This window comes from Ambystoma mexicanum, chromosome 10 (genome assembly GCF_040938575.1).
Source record: "Ambystoma mexicanum isolate Mex_15411 chromosome 10, UKY_AmexF1_1, whole genome shotgun sequence".
Classification (NCBI taxonomy): domain Eukaryota; kingdom Metazoa; phylum Chordata; class Amphibia; order Caudata; family Ambystomatidae; genus Ambystoma; species Ambystoma mexicanum.
The window spans coordinates 730672960-730691599 of record NC_090932.1 but is presented as its reverse complement, the minus strand read 5'-3'; the positions used below and the strand labels follow the sequence as shown (position 1 = coordinate 730691599).

The following is an 18640-nucleotide window of genomic DNA, read 5'->3' as shown; positions in this document are numbered from 1 at the left end:
GGGAAACAAGGAGATACTGCAAAGCGGCCTGTAAATGTAACTTTCACATGGGAGGCCAACTATAGCTTTTAGTCTATTACACATTCCCTCTTGAGCTTTTTATGCATCTTGGAGATTTCTCCAGTACATTTTCATGCAAACTTCCAAGCGCATAGGGGTAATGCAAGATAGGTATGTTGGCACTATTTAGCCCGGGGAATAGCATGCAGCTGCTGGTAATTCCATATGATGTAAAACTAGCCAGCCTCTTCTAGGTTACAACCGGGGGCTAACTAGCTCCCAGCAATTTCAGTCCTTGGGTTATGCATTGGCAGCGTTGTTTTAATCCGGCTAGAAGCGGCCCTGCTTGGGCTAAACATATGCTTCTTGCATCTAAAAGCGACGTGGGCCAAAGCCACTCTGGTTCACCTCCAGCGAGGCAGGCGCTCCAGAGCATGGCAGAATCTGAACCTTTCTGAAGGTTGCCTTCCCAGAAAGAGCCGATTGGATGTTTCTCTTTCTGCGTGTTGGATTGTTTCCCGGTTGATGGGTTATGTATTAAAAATGACCCTTTGACCTGCTTTTGTGCGGGCTTGATGGGAAGTGTTCCTTAATGTCTGGCTGTGTACTCCCTGCACAGTCAGTCGCCTGGCAGTGCTTTAGTGCTGCTTTGCAGATAAGAAGAACAATGCATCCTTGAACAGCAGCGAGTGGGTAAACTGAGAAGCTAACCGGAAATCCGAGCACATGTGACCCTGGAGCCACGAAAATGGCAACCGGTTCCTAGTGATTGTTTGTGTGCTTTAAGGGTCTGCCACTTAGTAACAGTTGCGTTCCCCGCGCTCGTCATACAGACTGTTGCTGCTGTTGCGATTTACCTAGTTATGCAGCGTTATCCTTTTCTTGTTTACATACATAAACTATCAATTTACAGCAACCATACTCTTCTAATTAACCCTGGCAGCAAGCTAGCTGAGCATGTTAATCTCCGTAGACGTTTGCATCCTTCATTCCTTAAGAGGCTTATAATATGAGTACTTTTACATGTAGTAATGCGTGCTCTTTCAGGGCGTATTCATGCATGCAGTGCTACATACAACTATTAAATTATTATAACAAGACAATGTTGGGATCGTGCTTTAAACATCCTTTTAAAATGACATTTTATGGCTCAGTTCCTAGTTGTTTAACAAATGAAAGGAATACTAAACCCAATGGCAAGGAGAAATGTATATGAAGAGTTGCCATCTGCGAGGGGGTGACAGAAGCTGTAGGTTAAAAAAAAAAGTATTAATAAAATGATGCAGTTAATTCTATCACTGAAAGAGAGGCCTGTTAATGACCAGAACCCCCTTTCGTAATGGTTCATGCAAAAGCATGGTACATGCATGTACCATTGCTGTAACAAGTCGCGTGACGCCTCCAGCAACTCCTCTGCAGTGGCATTAGGGCAGGATCAAAGGTCGTATGTGCATTCCTGACAGCTGCTGAAACACCAAGTGCCAACAGGCAGTTGGCTTTTTAAACTTCTGTGCCTCGGATCAAGATTTTACTGTGTAAACTAGTCAGCCTGGTTGCACGTTAGACTGTAAATCTAAGTTATATCTGGATATGACATGTTGGCTATTGAGGTCCATGCAATTGCAGGGCTCCAAATTAAGATTCGATCAGCAGGAGCTAAAACCAGTTCCTAGGTGCAGTTCACCCCCCCCCCGATAGGCAGAACCTACCACCGGGGAACCAGGAGCTACCAGCAATTTCAACCCTGCAACTATACTGCCATAGCATTTGGATATCCTACTAGTATCCGTTTGGTGTGGATTGCTCCAGCTATGAGAGAGCTGATGTGTATTAGCTGTCTGGGCTGGCTGTCTCCACAACTGACATGTGGGACCATGGGCCAGGAAGCTGATTCTTTTATTGGCACCCCTGCCACCATCTTCCTCCCACAGCTCAGGCACCCTACATAGGAGGTCCTCCCAGTCTTTACATAACAAAGCCACACTAGGGTGCTGATTACTAGAGTGCCTTTGAAGTCAGCAGACCTGGATAGGGGCAGAATTAAAGTAAACAGAGGGGAGAGTCAGGTTGAGGGAGGGGATTTCACCATCTAGATGTCGGTCAGTCTCTACAATGTACTGTATGCTACACTTCCTGCTGGCAAAGGACTTTCGGTATGATGTTAGACACTTCGTCAGCAGCCTTGATTGGATGGACTCCTGGCAATAGGCTTGCTTTGGACCAGTCCACTGTAGCAGTTCACCTTTATAAAGACTGGTAAACCTGCCGTTAGTTTATTCCTCTTTGGACTTTGAAAGGGGGCGATGCAGTCTTTGCCAAAACCCTCTGCCATGCACGACACAACAGAAGCTCCCAAGGCAGATGAGAGCTCTGCCCCTTAACCATCCCTCAGGAACCCTAGGGGGGATACTGCTGTTATAACAAGGATTTTCTGCAGTCTGTGCACTGGTACCAGGATCCTGCTTAGTGGAGTTGAAGGGCGATCTATAGGTGCCAGTCAACTTCCTGGAAAGGAAGTGTGGGATAAAGTACTCCACTTGTCTCGGCAGATTTTGAATAGTGCCTCTGAGCAACTCCGAAATATAGGAGGAGCTGGAACCATGTTTTACCACTTTGAGACATATTCAAGCTGGCTTGACTCATTTGGAGTCAGTACAGGACCTGCGGTGCTACTTTTGGTATTACGTTCCTTGAAGTGCTAGTTTCATCCTTGATTGACCTACAAGCCGGCTCAACCACTGTTGTGGAACGCTGGCATCTCAAATACTGACACCAGAGAAGCATCTTTTCACTGCCTGCTTGACCACCGAACGGTTGGAAGCCATCAACTTGACCATCTCGAAGACTGACTTTATCCATCCAGAGGCCAAGCCTCCAACAGACTTGACACACTCACCACTCTAACATCAGCCACCTCCTAGAAGAACTCAACCTTGATGTCCTGGGTCTCACCGAGACCTGGTTCACAGCCAACTCCATCACGAGTTTTTACACTCTCCTCCCCGACAGCTACAAGATCCTCTCAGCTCCCAGATCCAATCGGCCTGGAGGGGGTGTAGCCCTTCTCTTCCCTGAGTGGATCCCCGCCTCTCATTCAAGCTTACTCCTCGTTTGAATGCCTAGTCTGCAGGCTCTCTCTCGCTCTCTCCTAGCCACTCTTACTGTTGCTACTCTCTACCGGCCCCCTGGTCAAATCACCTCTTTTCTCTGAGTGGGCTGACCTCTCCTCTTCCCTCTTGGCCTCCACCACTCAACTTCTCCTCCTTGGTGACCTCAACATTCATCTTGATTCTACCTGTCTCTCATCTTCACTCTTTCACGACCTCTGCGATTCACTCTCCCTCTCCATCCTTCCCTCCGGCCCGATTTACTTGGCTGGCCACACACTTGATGTCTTTATCTCATCCGGCCTCCCCCTCTCTACCCGCCTTACCACTCCTCTCTCCTGGAGTGATCACTGCCTCCTCTCCTCTCTCCATCTCCTCCCCCCAAGCCAAGTCCACTCCTAGCTTGCCACCCACCTTCTCAGATATCCGGCCCATGAAGCGTGTCAGTCGAGGCCTTTTCTGCAACCTTCTCCCCCCCCTCCTCCACCCCAGGCTGACTCACACCCTGACACAGCCCTCTCATTTCTCTACTCCTCTATTTCTGCTACTCTTGATACTCTTGCCCCGTCATGAGGATCCGTTTGAAGTCCAAAGCCAAGTGCAATTCTTGGTGTGACTCTGACCTAGCTACACTTAAACGGAGGTGTAGGGCGGCGGAAAGAAAATGGAGGGCTTCTTGCTTATCCTCTGACAAACTGGCCTGCCGCCTGCTCCAAAGGCAATACCGACTTGATGTCCACACTAAGAAGAGTCCACATACAAGCCTGCATCTCTGCGGCATCTAACAACTCGGCCAAACTTTTCAAAATCTGCAAGAAGCTGGCCAACCCTGCTGCAGTCTCCACCCCTCTTCTCTTCTCCCAGGATCTTTGCAATGCCATTGCCTCTCACTTTGTCTCTAAAACCCAGGACATCCTGTCCACCCTCTCCTCCACTCCCCCTCCCCCTCCTCCTCCCTCTCCTCCTAAGCCTGCTGACCCTCCCTCAGCTACCCCTCATCCCCCTTTCTCCTCCTTTCCTCTTTTCTCCCCTGATGAGATATCTAGACAAGTCCGATCTATGAACACCTCATCAAAACAGGTCCATCCCCGTTCCTCTAAAACCATTAAGGACCACATTGACACCCTTGCGCCGGCCCTTGCTGATTTCTGCAACCTCTCCTTTGCCTCTGGCTCTTTCCCCACCCCTCTTAAACTCTCCCTTGTGCATCCTCTCCTCAAGAAATGCACTGGTGATCTGTTGTGTCCGGCAAACTACTGCCCAATTTCCATTACTCCCTTTTTGGGCAAGCTCCTGGAAAAGCTGGCCATCTCTCAGCTTAATCTCCATTCTGACTGTTGTCTCCCTCCATGACCACCAATATGGCTTCAGAGCTGCCAGAATACGGAAACAGCTCTCCTGAACATCCGTGAAAACCTGCTCTCCAACCTCGATTCTAACATTCCTTCTGTCCTCATCCTACTTGACCTCTCCTCTGCGTTCGACACGGTCAACCATACCACCCTGCTCAATCGTCTTTGTGACAACCTCGGTATCACTGATCAGGCTCTGGCCTGGCTGACCTCTTTTCTCTCTGATCGACCCTCCCAGGTACAACTTGGGTTCTTCCTATCTTCTATCTCCCTCTCCACATGTGGTGTCCCCCAGGGGTCTATCCTCTCGCCCTGGCTTTTCAACCAATACCTGGTAACTCTCGCTTACTGCATCTCAATGTTCTGCTCAACTTTCCAGTGCTATGCTGATGACACCCAACTCATCTTCAGGCTTCCTTCAGCCGCCTCCTCTCCTTCCCTCATCTCCGATTCTCTAATCGCCATTCAAAATTGGTGTGTCGCCAATGATTTATGTCTAAATGTCAACAAGACTGAGATCCTCCTTCTTGGTACACCATCTCCATCCTTTCCTCTCACTCTCTGGCCGGCCTCCCTTGGCCTTCCTCCCACCCCCACTTGCGCGGCTAAGAACCTTGGGGTTATCTTTGATTCTACACTTTCCTTCTCTGCACACATCTCTGATGTCTCCAAAACATCTAACTTTTTACTTTACCTCCTTAGAGGTACTCTACCTTTCCTCTCCTTCCCTCAAATGCCCACTGTCTCCCAAGCTCCGGTCCTTTCCAGGCTGGATTACTGTAACAGCCTCTTCCTAAATCTACCTGCCTCCACTCTCTGCCCTCTACAACTAATCCAGAACAGGACTGCGAGAACTGTCCTTGGCCTCAAGCCCTGTGATCGTATCTCTCCAGCCTTGAAATCCCTTCATTGGCTCCCAGTGGATGCAAGGATTAAATTTAAAACCTTCTGCATTGTCCACAAGGCTTTCTGGGGCCTGGGTCCAAAATACCTTCAACTATCCCTCTGTAAATACCTCCCTCTCGAGCCCTTCGCTCCTCTACTTCGAACTCCCTCAAGGTTAGTCGTTTTGCAAAAAACGAGCTGGGTGTAGATGCCTGTCTTCGGCTGGTGCCTCCCTTTGGAACAGCCTCCCGGCCACCTTGAAACATTAGGAAAAACATCTTTGGTTCCAGAAACTTCTCAAGACCTTCCTCTTTGCCTCTGCCTTTGCCCCCCCTTCTCCCCTGCTGATCTGTTTCTTCTCATGGCATTGTGCACCTGGTCACCCTCTGTTCTTTCGGGCCCAGGTACCTGCTCACCCTGCCACCCTCCTGCACTGCCTCCAGGCCACCATCTGCACTAGGGTTCTGTATCTGTACCCATACAGTCCCCCTCCCACGTGTCTTCTGCACTTATCAGATATACCATTCTGACTAACTTTCACCTGCCACTTGCTGGCTGCACTACCATGGTTTAAAGCCCTTATTTATTATTTATTCTATTTAATATTTATTTATGTTTTCTCTCCACTGCTTTGCACTTTTCCCCCATTTTCCTTTCCCATGCACTTGCGCTTTCTTAAATGTCACTAGGCCTAGTCAGATCGCTGTTTTTTCTTTTCTTTTTTTTCTCTCCCTTGTTCCCCTCCCTTTTTGCCTGGTCGCGCTCTGGAACACTTGTGTACGAGCGTGAAATAAATAAAATATTTCATTTAATTTCATTTCATTTCATTGGGAACGCACAGCACTATTGTCTCGACACCAGCTCAAATTAAGCAAAACACCTAAAATCCTGTCATGACACTATTGAGCCCCAAAGAGAAGCGATAAACAGTATTTGAAGTCCTAGCCACCTGGTCTGCCTTAAAGGGCCACAATGACACTTAAGCTCCCCTTTGCTGCCTTTTTTGACACAAAGTGAAATCCGTTGCCTAAACATCCCTGCTTTAAACCTGCCATTGCTTATCAACAGTCTAAATTCTCTTTGCTTCTCATTCATGGGTGGATCTCCAGTGTTTTCAATTAGTTGTGTGCATTCTTTTTTTAAAATGTGTTTATTTGTAAATCAACACACAGGAGAAATTATACAAACGCATTACATGTAGCTTCTCAAATCGTGCAAACCCAGGGACCTCTTCTCCCATACCATGCGTTTCCTGGCGAGCATAGTTCTCAGGCATTAATTGGACTGGTCTGGTGGCGGTAGCGGGTCGTCCATAGCGTGAAGGGCTCTTGCAATCAGGCGATAGTTCAGGTCATAGTCCAGTACTGGCGCCCAGATGTCTCAATTGGTGAAGCAGTCCCGCTTTGGCCGCCGTGACCCTCTCGGCTATCAAAATATCCCAGAGTTTAACCCAGAAAAGGGCCATCAAGGGTCTGTCCGCAGACTTCCAGGTGCAGGCCACTGTGATCTTAGCTGCTAACAAGAACTGGGACACCAGGGCAACTCTTCTCCCCAACCGCGGGTATAAGCCTGGCAGTAGAATCCCTAGGAGGACCTGTTCGGGCGTGAGCGGAATGGTCACCTGGGTGACATCCTTTATGGTAGCTAAGCAAAGAGTCCAGAACTCCTTCACACGGGGGCAGGTCCACCACATGTGGAAGTAGGATCCTGGAAGGCCGCAAAGTCGCCAACAGTGGGGGTCTAGTGCCGGTTGGAAGTGGTGAAGGCGTAGAGGGGGGGTAGTACCAGCGCAGGAGTAGCTTATGGGCACACTCCCGGTTGGTAATGCAGCAGGATGTTGTCCGCGTTCTTGTCCAGATGTCCACCCACGTGTGATCCTCAATGGTGTGTCTGAGGTCCGTTTCCCATTGAGACATGTAGGAAAGCCTAAACTGGAGGGGGTCCTCCTGCAGCAGTCTATATAGGGCAGAGATCTTTCCACGGGCCGGTAGGTCATTCACCGTCGGCTCTAGTGAGGTGAGGGGTCTCGTGGCCACCGCACGGGTCTGTGGGTGGGAGCACCAGTGCCTACGTTGGGCGTAGGAATACCTATCCGTTTCTGCTAACTCGAAGGCCATCATGCAGCGTTCAAAGGTTAGGGGGGGGAGTTGTCCCAGAGTGGTGAGGCCCCCTGCGACCCAGTTTCTAAAGTTTTGGGGATGGGCCCTGGGGGAAAAGGCTGGGTTGAGGAAGATTGGGGGAGAGCACACTCAGGTCTCCTGGGACACCCCGGAGTCTGCAAGCCCACTCCCAAGCCTTTATCGTTTGTTTTGTGGCTGTTAGAGTGCCCAGGCAACTTCGACGTAAGGATGTAGGTAGAAACGGGAGGAAGCAAAGGGGGAGGGAGAGGCAGTATTGTTCGATTTCCATCCATTTCGGCCGACCTGTAGCAAGCCCCCATGCTTGGAGGTGGGCTAGTTGCGCTGCCATTTGGTATTTACGGAGGTCGGGTACCCCCAGGCCTCCCAGTCTCGTGCTAGCCTTAATTGTTCTCCGCGGGATGCATGCTTTCTTACCCCTCCAGATGAAGTCCACCATCTTTCTTTGGAGCCGCTGTACAGGGGGAGGAGCGGAATGGTGATCGGGAGGCCGGCACAGGCATAGAGGAAGCGAGGAGGTAAGTTCATTTTGCATGCCGTGATGCGGCCTAAGAGGGAGATCTCTTGTGATTGCCAGCGGGTAAGATCCTTTTCTAGTTACTCGAAGAGTGACGGGAAGTTAGCCCGATAGACTTTCGCTGGATTTGCGGGGATCTGGACCCCTGGGTAGGGGATCGATTTGATGCTCCACTGGAAAGGACCTCTCTCCTCCAAGGACTCTTGTTCAGCCGGGGTCAAACCCACTGCCAGCGCCGCTGACTTTTGGAAGTTAACCACGAATCCCGAGACCATCCCAAAGTTGTGGATTTCAGTTAAGGCCTCCCTCATGGATCCCTCAATGTTTGTAATGGTGAGCAGAACATCATCCGCATAGAGGGCCACTTTATGTTGCGCAGAGCCAGTACTCGGGCCACTGATTCAGGGTTTTTTCCGGACTCGTTGAGCCAACGGCTTCATGGCCAAAGCAAAGAGCAAGGGGGACAGAGGACATCCCTGTCTCGTACCTCACGTGAGGGAGATCGAGTCCGATAAGCGGCTGTTGATCCTCAGCCTGGTCCTAGGGGCCTGGTAGTTCGCAAAGATCAAGGCAGGTCTGGAAGGTCGGGCCGAAGCTAAAGGCCTCTAGAGTGAAGGTCGGGCCGAAGCTAAAGGCCTCTAGAGTGAGGCGCAGATAAGACCAGTCCACCTTGTCGAACGCTTTGGTTGCGTCCAGCGCCAGTAAAGCTAGTTTTTGGGAGTCCTAGTGGCGATCTCAATTAGGTCCAGAGCCCTGCGGATGTTGTCTTTCGTCGACCTATGGTGTATAAAGCCCGTTTGATCCAGGTCTATGATGTTTGGGAGGGTAGGTGCTAGGCGATTAGCCAGGATCTTGGATCTTGAAGTATATATTGGCATCCAGATTCAGCAAGGCAATGGGTCTATACGAGCTAATGTTGTGGGGGGTCCTTCCCAGGCTTGGGGAGGACTGTGATAGACTCTTGCATTGTTGGGGTGACCGTTCCAGTGGCCACGAATGAGTTGTAGAGGTGGGTCAGGGGGGGCCACTAATTGGGGCTGGAAGATTATGTAGAAGCGGGTGGAGAATCCATCCGGGCCCAGGGCTCTAGATTTTAGGCTCTTAATGGCTGCCTCCACCTCCTCGGTCGTAATCGGCGCCTCAAGGTCTTCCCTGGCCGCCAAGGTCCGGTGCGGGAGGGCTTCCTCTCGAATGTATGAACGTTGCTTGGTCGGATCCTTCGGGGCCGCCGTCATGACTTCCAGGTGGTGGGCAGTTGCCAAGCATACTTTATCGTGGTCTGTGTAGTGGATCAACCCCTGCGGATCACGGAGGCCCAGGATGGCATTCCTACTCTTCACCTTTGCCAGTTTGTTAACCAAGAGTTTGTTGGCCTTATTGTTGTGGGCGTAGTAACATTGCTTGGTTCTGGTTAGCAGATTCGATGTAGCCTCAGCGTAGTGAGCTTCCAGCTTTTTCCTAGCCATTTTGTAGGATCCTGTAAGATTTGGGGGCCCAGCCCTTCCTTTTGTGAGTAGCCTCAGCTTCACGGACCTCAGCCTCCATGGCGGCTCGAGTCGCCTGCTTTCTTTTGTGGAATGCAGCACTTTGGGCGATCAGCTCTCCTCTAAGGACCGCTTTCATGGCATCACAGGTGTTGGCCGGGGAAGTGTCCTCGTCCTGGTTTTCAGCGAACAAATTCTTGATGGAGCTGGCGATTGAGTCTCTCAGTCATGTCCCCCAGAATAGGGTCATTTAAGCACCACCGGCGGCGTGGAGGGGGCACCGGGTCATGGGACCACAAGGTCAATGTAACTGGGGCATGATCCGAGAGGATCCGGGGGCCAATTACCACATCATCAGTGAAAGTCAGGATCTGTGGGGAGGTCAAGATCAGGTCAATTCTAGAGAAAGTACGATGCATGTATGAGTAGAAGGTGAAGTCCCTTTCATCCGGGGACAGTACCCTCCAAGAGTCTGCAATGTTCTTTTTATTGAAGTGCCAATTTTCATAGAAACTTGATTTTTTTTATTTTAGTTTTTTGTACCACCTTGCTGCAATTGTTTGTGTTGCAACTCTATCAGCTCCCGCCCCTCCCGAAGATGCAGCCCGTCCGTGGTAACTTTACCAAAAGATGCAAAGGGGATCTACCTGTTGCACTGTCTGATTGGGATTGCTGCTTCTCGATTGGTGGTTTGGGGCCGAGTTAGACGGTTTAGCCACTACTCAATCCTGTACTCCTACAAAGCAGTAGTCCTTTCATCATATACAGAGCTCTTTTCCATTCCAGGTGAGTAGGCACTCCGGTCCTGATTTTATTTTTTTATTTTTTTCCTTTCCTTTGTCTTCTCTGATTTGTGGTCCTGAATCTAAAATTGGGAAAGCGCCACTACAAGTACCACATTTCACAATCTAAAACCATGCTTGGATGAGATACTCGTGCATGGCATAGGGAAACTTGATTGCGACCTCTGCACATATGTGCCAACTCTGCATCTCCGCTTGATGGACAGCAGGTATCTCTGATATATTTCTAGTTTGTTTGCGACACCTTTTGATGCACTGAAATTGCTGAGACCTCACAAAAAACGACACGAAAAGATTTGTCCACAAAATAAAAATAAATCCATTCAGTGTAGATAACAGATGATTTCCTAAAGTATAATGAATCTGGTTCTAGAACTGTAGCCGATGCCACAGAGCAGCGGGAGGATCTTTTGAGCCATGTGGGCATTCTATTGTGAATTGGTCACAAAGCTGCTTTGGTATTCATACACCGCAGACCAAGAAACACCTTGCACCCCACCCTATTGCTGGTGTTTGCTTCCGGTTTGTACTAGAACGTGTTTAGTGGAGGACTCTTCTACACTGTTCTATGAAACTGGCCGCTTATTTTATGGACATTGTTCATATATGGCTGTCTGCGTAAGATTGTCATTCGATCTTGAATGGAAATTGCCCAGTTCATGGCCACGTGACATTTTGAGCCTCATGGTTTGGGTTGGTTGTGCAAGGAGTGGGATTTTTGGATTTCTTTCTTTTGGCAATGCCAGATGAAACGCAGTTCTAAATCTAGAACATAACATTGGCCTGGAGCACACATTCTGCGTCGTATGGTTGAAGAAAGAAAATCACCATGGGGGAGCATCTTGGAGAAGCAATTGCAGACGTGTGTAGAATATGATAGGTGAGGTAAGTGATCTGGGTGGAAATGTCATACCATAGGTAGCACAAGGGAGGTTGGGAATAGAAAGGATGATGAGCGCAGCAGATTAGTCTGTGTGCATGGGCAAGTGAGGGGAGATGGAGTTGGACAGGTGGGGGATGGGTATAGCCCATATATGGATGTATAGACTAGCCAAGGGAATTCGGGGAGCGATTGCGCATGGACAGCCATCCTATTTGGAGGCGGTGCCAGGGCCCGGCAAGGATTGGGGAGATTGCAAAAGGTCCATCTAGGGAAGTTGAGTCTTTTGTTGAGTGCTGTAAAGAGCGAATTTCATGAGGACGATGGAGCAGTAGTTCAGCCTGCTGGGGATAGGGGTGGAGATGAGGGTCTTTGAAGAGAGGAAGGCGGGAGGCTGAAAAGTTGGAAGAGGTTGGTAAAGGCAGGGAGTGCCAATTCCTTAATGGTCTGAGTTGTGAAAGGATCGGCAGGGGCGCAGGAAGTGTTGGCAGACTGAGGTTGGGTTCCCTATACTGTTCCTCCACTATTTTGTTTAGTGTGAGGGTGGAGAAAGGGATTGGGCAGAGGATGATGGCAGGAGAGTGAAGGTAAATAGAATGCAGCATGATTTTTGGAAATGTTATTAGGTAATTAAAAAGCAAAGCCACATTTAGAGTTAACAGAAGGGATGAAGAGCATTGAGGGGGATCAAGCGTGGACTGCAGGTCCTGGGTAACTTGCGTGCAAGAGATCAAAGAGAAATGATGTCCGTTTGAAACAGTGGTCTTCAAACTTTTTTGGCCTGGGCCCCTGAGCAAAATGTGGTCAGGCCGGCCCCCCAAAATGCCAAATGGACAAGAAGTTCAAATGGCTATGAACTATCGCCACACCCTGCTCCCAGTATAGCCCCTGGTCTCCCCGACCTGCTCCCATCACAGTCTCTGGACTCCTCATTCCACTCTTAGCCCAGTCCCTGTGTCCTCCCCACCCCAACACAGAGCCTGGGCTCTCTCCGCCCTGATCACTCCACTATCTCATGGCCCCCCAAAATTCTGCTCACAGCACAGTCCCTGTGCTTCACCACTCTGCTCCCAGCAACGTCCCAGGGCCAGTGGTGGCTGGTGACATTTATAAGTGGAAAGGTAAAATATTTCCCCCAGATATGCCATAGCGACCGAGCGTAGCGATGGAGCCTGAACCAATCTGGGGAGGTTCGGAGTGGTGGTGCTCTCCCCCCGGGAATTTTTTTAAAATGCTGCATTTTAGAGCACACTTTAAAGAATTGGGTAAAAAGCCAAGCAGTTTGCAATTGGCACTGGGGTGAAGGGGGGGGAGCATGGCATCCTGGTGGTGGCACTTACACTGCTGTGCGGCACGCACCCATGTCCCCAAAAACGAGGAAAAGTGTGCATACTGCCGGTTGGCACTAACGAAGGCTATGAAGTAACAAAGCCCAGCTATGGTAAAAGCCAGTCAGGTCGTTCCCCTAAGTCTGTTTCTTTGATGTCCTATCTTTTATTATTGGGCTGCGGCAGACACTTGTGAATTGGAGAGTGCTAATGTCCCCTTTCCATGACCACAGCTCACTGGGAAGGGACCATAAGCATTACAAAGCCCCTCATTCTCCACAGTAAATGGCTGCCCCACATAAGCGTGAAAAAGTTTAATGCATGCACACATGAACATTTTATTTAGAAGGTGCTTGTGTAAAACAGTTCTGTGATGTGAAGTAGGGCAATACACAGGGATGTCTTGTTGTCTTGTGCAGGTAAGGCATTTTCAAGCACCCGGTTGTTGTAATTGTTTGCAGACTCCTTGATTTCGAGAATAAGGGATGTTTAAAATGAATGTTGAAAACAAGGAAAGGTTTTTTTTTAATTAATTTTTTAAAATGGAGACTAGCATGGGTACAACTTCAAACTGAGTGTACCACCACCGGGCATGGCATTTTCTTTTTTACCGCACATCAGTAACAGCTGCTGTATTTCTCTATGATCCAACTAGGAGGCTGAATGGAATGTTTCAGCATGTCACAAGTGTGCTGGGTAGAATGACCCTTTTTTCTCCAAGAGAACTGTATTAAATATACTTTTTAAACAGTCAGAGCTATTTTGTAGGGTTTGGAATATCTGGAATCTGAAGCGGGCTGCTGAATCCAAATCCTGCAGGTTGCGTGCGTGCTAGCCGTAATAGTGTGGGAGTCCGTTCGAGTCTTAGCCACATCTTATTGAAAATCGGTTCGCAATTCTAGCTCGGTTTGTACTTTTCAGTTTGTGTAGCACTTACACACTGGGTATCCAAGCGCTTCCATCTTCTGCAATCCAAGCGCTTCCATCTTCTGCAATCCAAGCGCTTCCATCTTCTGCGAGAGGCTGAACGCCTGGTATTCGAAGTCCCTGACAATTCACTCCGTCAGAGCAAAGTCTTAATTGTTGAATTAGGCAAACGCCACTCTACGCATTTAGTTTTATAGCATGAACAAGACAACTTATTTTCATTGCAATACAAGGATACACTCTGACAGAGTATCACAGTCTGGTTAAATGAACCCCCAGCAAGAAAAGCAGCCTCTTTCAGGCCGCAGATTTTCACTTGCCACTAGCTATTGGAAAGTGAAAATGGACTCTTGGTGATTAAGTAATATTTTTTATGTACGTGAAGCTGGCGAGTCATTTTATTTATTTATTTGTATAGGGCCAGGAACCCGCAGGCATCAGGGTGCAGAACAAGTACACAGCGAGAACTACATGGAGAAGACTGGACCAGGAAAAGTCAGCTAGAGGCTGGTCAGGGCAGGGTAGCTAGGACCCTAAAGAGTAGAGCTTTTAGTGACGTATGGAAAGACTTTGTTTTTATCAATACGCAGATTGGGTGGCAGGGAATTCCATAACTGGGCTGGTAGGGTGGGAAAAGCCCTTCCGAGCCAGTTAGCATTTCTAACCTTGTGGCTGCTAACCAGGGCAAAGTTTGTTGAGCGTAGAGTACGTTTGGGCTTGTATAGGGTCACGCAAGCCTTCCGGTAGGCTGGTGCCTTAACATAGAGGCGTTTGTGATGTGAACTGTATCCATGCATGAACTGGGAGCCAATGGAGGGGTCTGTCTGCTAGTCGTGGGGAGTATGTGATCTCGTCGGAGATTCCTTTGATGATGTGAAGTTTTTGCATGCATTTTTTGTTTTCGCCGATCAGCGTAGCATTGCATAGCTAGTAACTTGCAACTTTACATTTTCACCCAGCCTCTTTTATGCCCCTTAGTTTACTTTGAAGTAGGACATTGTTTTACAAAAGATGTGTTTGCACAACCACGTAAATGTTTTCTTATCTGAGGAGAATAACCTCCTCTTCATTTGGATACGTACTATCACAATCGTGCACAAATTGGCCATGTTTTATAAATCGCCCTATGCTCTATCTCTCCTGCTTCTGATCTCAATGATTTGTGTCCTTGCCACTTCCCAGTGCCAATAAACCTGGCTACCCTTATAAAGATTTAGACATTTAGTGTTTGACAGTCTGTTTCCGAATTCCCCTTTTGTACTTGAGCCAAAATCAATTATAATTCACATTTCAGGTCCATTCTATTTTTAAATGCTTACTAAGCTATGAAGTTTTACTTGGGTTGAAATCTTCTCGAGCAACTTTGGGAAGCACTAAGGCCTGGGATGTCTGGGCTTATGCATACTTGTTGATGTTGGCCAGCTGGCTATAAATGGTGTGCTTGCTAAATCTGGTCTTTAGCTTGCAATGAATATTGTGTGTAATTGTACCATTGACCTGCATACGGCTAACATTACACTAGAATCTCGACAGAAATTTAGTGTAATGATAGCCGCATGCAGGTAAATGGTACCATTTATTTTTTTCAGACTGGGTGTGCGTCCACCTGGACATGAGGCTGTAGCCACCAGGTGGATGCACCAAACAGTTTGAATACTGCTGGTTTAAAACCATGTCTTAGAGTCAAGGCTGAGGACTGTGTGTGAAGACATCCCTTATAAGCGATCAGAAGTGATAGGGAATGGGTGTTTGGCTAGCTGCGTTGGTCTATAGCCATGGCTCTTAATGGATTTTGAATGACAGGGGAAATGCCAGGTTTATGATCGGGGAGGGATGGTGTAAATTAGTTGACCAGATAATGGTCAGTGGGTGTAAGGAGTGCATGGTTGAAGTCTAGAAAAGCCATCTCAGTGGAGTTGACAAGGGGTGGAGAGAGAACCTGGAGGGAGGACCCATTTTTGATTTTGACGAAGGGGTTGGGGAGTGTCATGTAGTTGGGTCAAAATCTGCACTAGGTTATTGGGAGGTAGAGGGATTGAAATGGGGGGACAAACAAACGGTGAAGGGAATAATCGTAAGGGGTGAATGGAATGGTAGCCGGGTGGAAAGAGTAACATGGAAAGCCAAGGTGCGGTGAGTTGTCATGAATGTGGTCAGGCTTGGCAGGGAGGGTGATCGCAGTGTTTGGAGAGGGAGATATCGAGCAGGAGAATGATGAGCTTTCATGAAGGTTGAAGTTCTTCTTTAGTAGGTCTGAGGCTTTGCGAGTAGGGATTCCACTAGGAGGTCCAGGTCATGAAAAAGAAGCTGAGAGCACCAAGGGGCAATGAGGACTTATTTTGAGAGTTGGATCCACTGGGTGAACAGCAATATAATCAAAACAGGATGGGGGTGTGCAAGGGTGTCTTTACTAATTAGTAAATCCATGCTAGGGAAGTGGGAGAAGTAGCATAATCCCTGCGTAGGGGAGCTAGTGTGTCAGGCTGGATGTATACTGCGAACATAAACATTGGAGTTAAAATACTCTCAATATAGAAATTGGACAGAACAGACAGAGGAGGCTGCCACCTACTTGTACCCACAAAGCTCCAGAGATGGGTTTGCATCGGTTGTACCAGCAAAGGAGGGAAATCTTATATTACCGCTGGATCTGAAGAGCTACTTTAAGGAATCTCTTGTGCACATTAATTTTCAGGAACCTCTAGACGCAAAGAAATATGGGTTACAAAATGGTTCCTGTTTTAATGTTCAAATATATTTTCACTTGCATAAATGCATTAAAAAATACTCCCGTATGGAAATAAAAATAAGGTGTGGCAGGGAAGGGAAGGGAGGGGCTAGATGAGGCTAGGGAGAGGGTAAACCGTGTGATTCCAGGATGCTTTGGGGGGGATGGAGAGAAAAGTGTTTTGGAGGGTTAGTAGAGGACGAAAGAGGACTGAGGCTGTCATTTTAAGTGAGTGACTGGCGCACCACTATCCTACTCTTCCTTTCACTGTGGCGCTGAAGTGGTCATCCACAACTACCCTTTAGGTATTCGCCCCCCCAGCCCTCAGCTGCAGTGTCCCGGTGCCTTGGATGCACGTCCTTGTCACGTATGGTGCACACCCTGAAGTGGATGTGAACGAAGGAAAGGTTTCTTTCTCTCCTTGCCCAGACCCAGCTTGCACAGAGTGCACCATTTTCTCGGTGGAACTCTTTGTCCGTATTAATGGGAACACGTGTACCCTGTAGCTTGTGTTGAGAGCAAAGTCATTAACTCGATTGTTTTTCGTTCTCTTTCAAGATTCCATTCTTTGTTACAACTTGTAAATGAAAAGCACTGGATTGTTCTCTGGAAGGGCCAGTGGTGGAACCCCAAAAGAAAATTGGCAGGGTGCATGGACGGCTGCCGGTAGAGCAGGCACAGCGCAGGGAACACGTAGTAGAAGTTGTAATAAGTTGTTATTATTATTATTTTGGGCCAGACCATGCATGAACATAGACATGCCTTTTTTTATTTTATTTTTATTTTGTTTGCAGTATAATTAAACAAGTAAGTTCGAATATGGAGGACTCTTTTTCATGCGAAGGAATACCATTCTAAATCATGTTTATTTCCCAAAGAGCCAGTGTTGTTGAGTAAAATATATAGGTGTACTAATTGCTGTATTTGTTAAAAGGATACAAAGGCCCTTTGCAAACACTGTAAAAAAAAATAACGAAATGTAACTGAGCAATACCACAGCCTACTCGTTGGGGCAAAGTACACAACAACAACTTTTTGAAGAACCCCTTGTGCCTTTTAACGCAGGCAGTCCTGTCTCGATACACATGTTTCTTAAAGCTGTGTTTTTGGGATCTTGGCTAATCTGATGACAGGCAAAATGTTTATAGTCCGTTTATGAGCTTAGTCTTTGTTGTGCTTTTTGTGGTACCCTTTTCATTCCTCCCTCTGAGTTTTTATATGCAATGACGTGGAATGCTGTATACTCAGAGGTTGCTAGTCCCTATGGTTTATCTTGTCCCAGCCTCGGAGGCTCACAAAGTGGGCTCTTGCATCACCATCATTCTATGATTTGGAGGGGGAGCCTCTAATGAAGGCTCAGATAAAAGGCCTGAGCTCTGGGCTGCTCCATCACCTGACCTGTACTGCTTTACGGTAGCTGTTCTGTGAAGGTTGAAATGCGTGCCTGCTTCCTTCAGGTTCTGAGATCTGCTTTGACACATAATGTAGTTTCAGCTAAAGGTGTGAGGCACTAGTCCTCATTAAATATGCTTCATGGTTGCACTCAATAGAAACAACAATAAAGACCACTAAACTTTAGCTCTCATGCATCCCCCAGAGTTCAGGTGGAGAATCCTTTCATTCTAACATCTTCTGTCATAGGCACTTCATCTAGTCACAGCACTAATCATATATTGGGGAATAATGGCGTTCAGTGCCAAAAAAACACTCTTGCTGTCTGACACACACTGGGTGGAAATTTCTGCTCTTAAAATATCACAATTATCTCTTCGCCACTGCTCTATTTTGTGGGAGGCGGAGGGCACTCCCTCGCCTTCCTGTACAGCCAAGTCACACCACTACTTTAATTGGTTAAAGACCCCTCCCTCCCCCAACAGCAATCCGGCCATGGAAGGAGACATACCTGCTCCTTGAGAAAGTGGAAACCTACAAGCTCCAGACCAAATCTATAAACCTGACCAGCATGCCAGACGAACAACACAATCATATGCATGCATGCAGATCAAACAACCTCAACATACTGACCCCAATAGTTAATGGACACAATCTAAGACAAGTCACCAAATGGTTCACCCCACACTCCCCTCTCAAAAAGGAAACCTGCAGACTCCAGAATGGGGAGAGAAAATCACCTACCAGCACACTACTTGACTTCTCACTATCAATTCTGGAATTACAGAGCAGAAACAGCAGATGCATAAAATGCTCATTACTCGCAGTGCACAGTCGCACAACATGGCAAGATGGAAAGGTTCAAAATTATCCACCGGAGCCAAACCCTTCATCTTCCATTGAGGCATCATCAACACTGCAAGAACTCTGACTATCGCAGCACACTTCAAGGGCAATATTGGGCAAATCCAGGGCCACCTAGACAAGAGACCACCCCCTCCAATTCTGGGGATAGAAACCATACCAACAGAACACCAATACCGCCATGAGCGTGGTGCACACATTAACTATTCATGACTGCTTAACTATGGTCAACGGA

General features: G+C 47.9%; 1 protein-coding gene across 1 annotated transcript in view; it reads left to right on the top strand.

The window, feature by feature from the left end:
• Nucleotides 1-18640, top strand: part of WWTR1 (WW domain containing transcription regulator 1) — a 279399-nt gene that overhangs the window by 149188 nt on the left and 111571 nt on the right. The window lies entirely within an intron of this gene.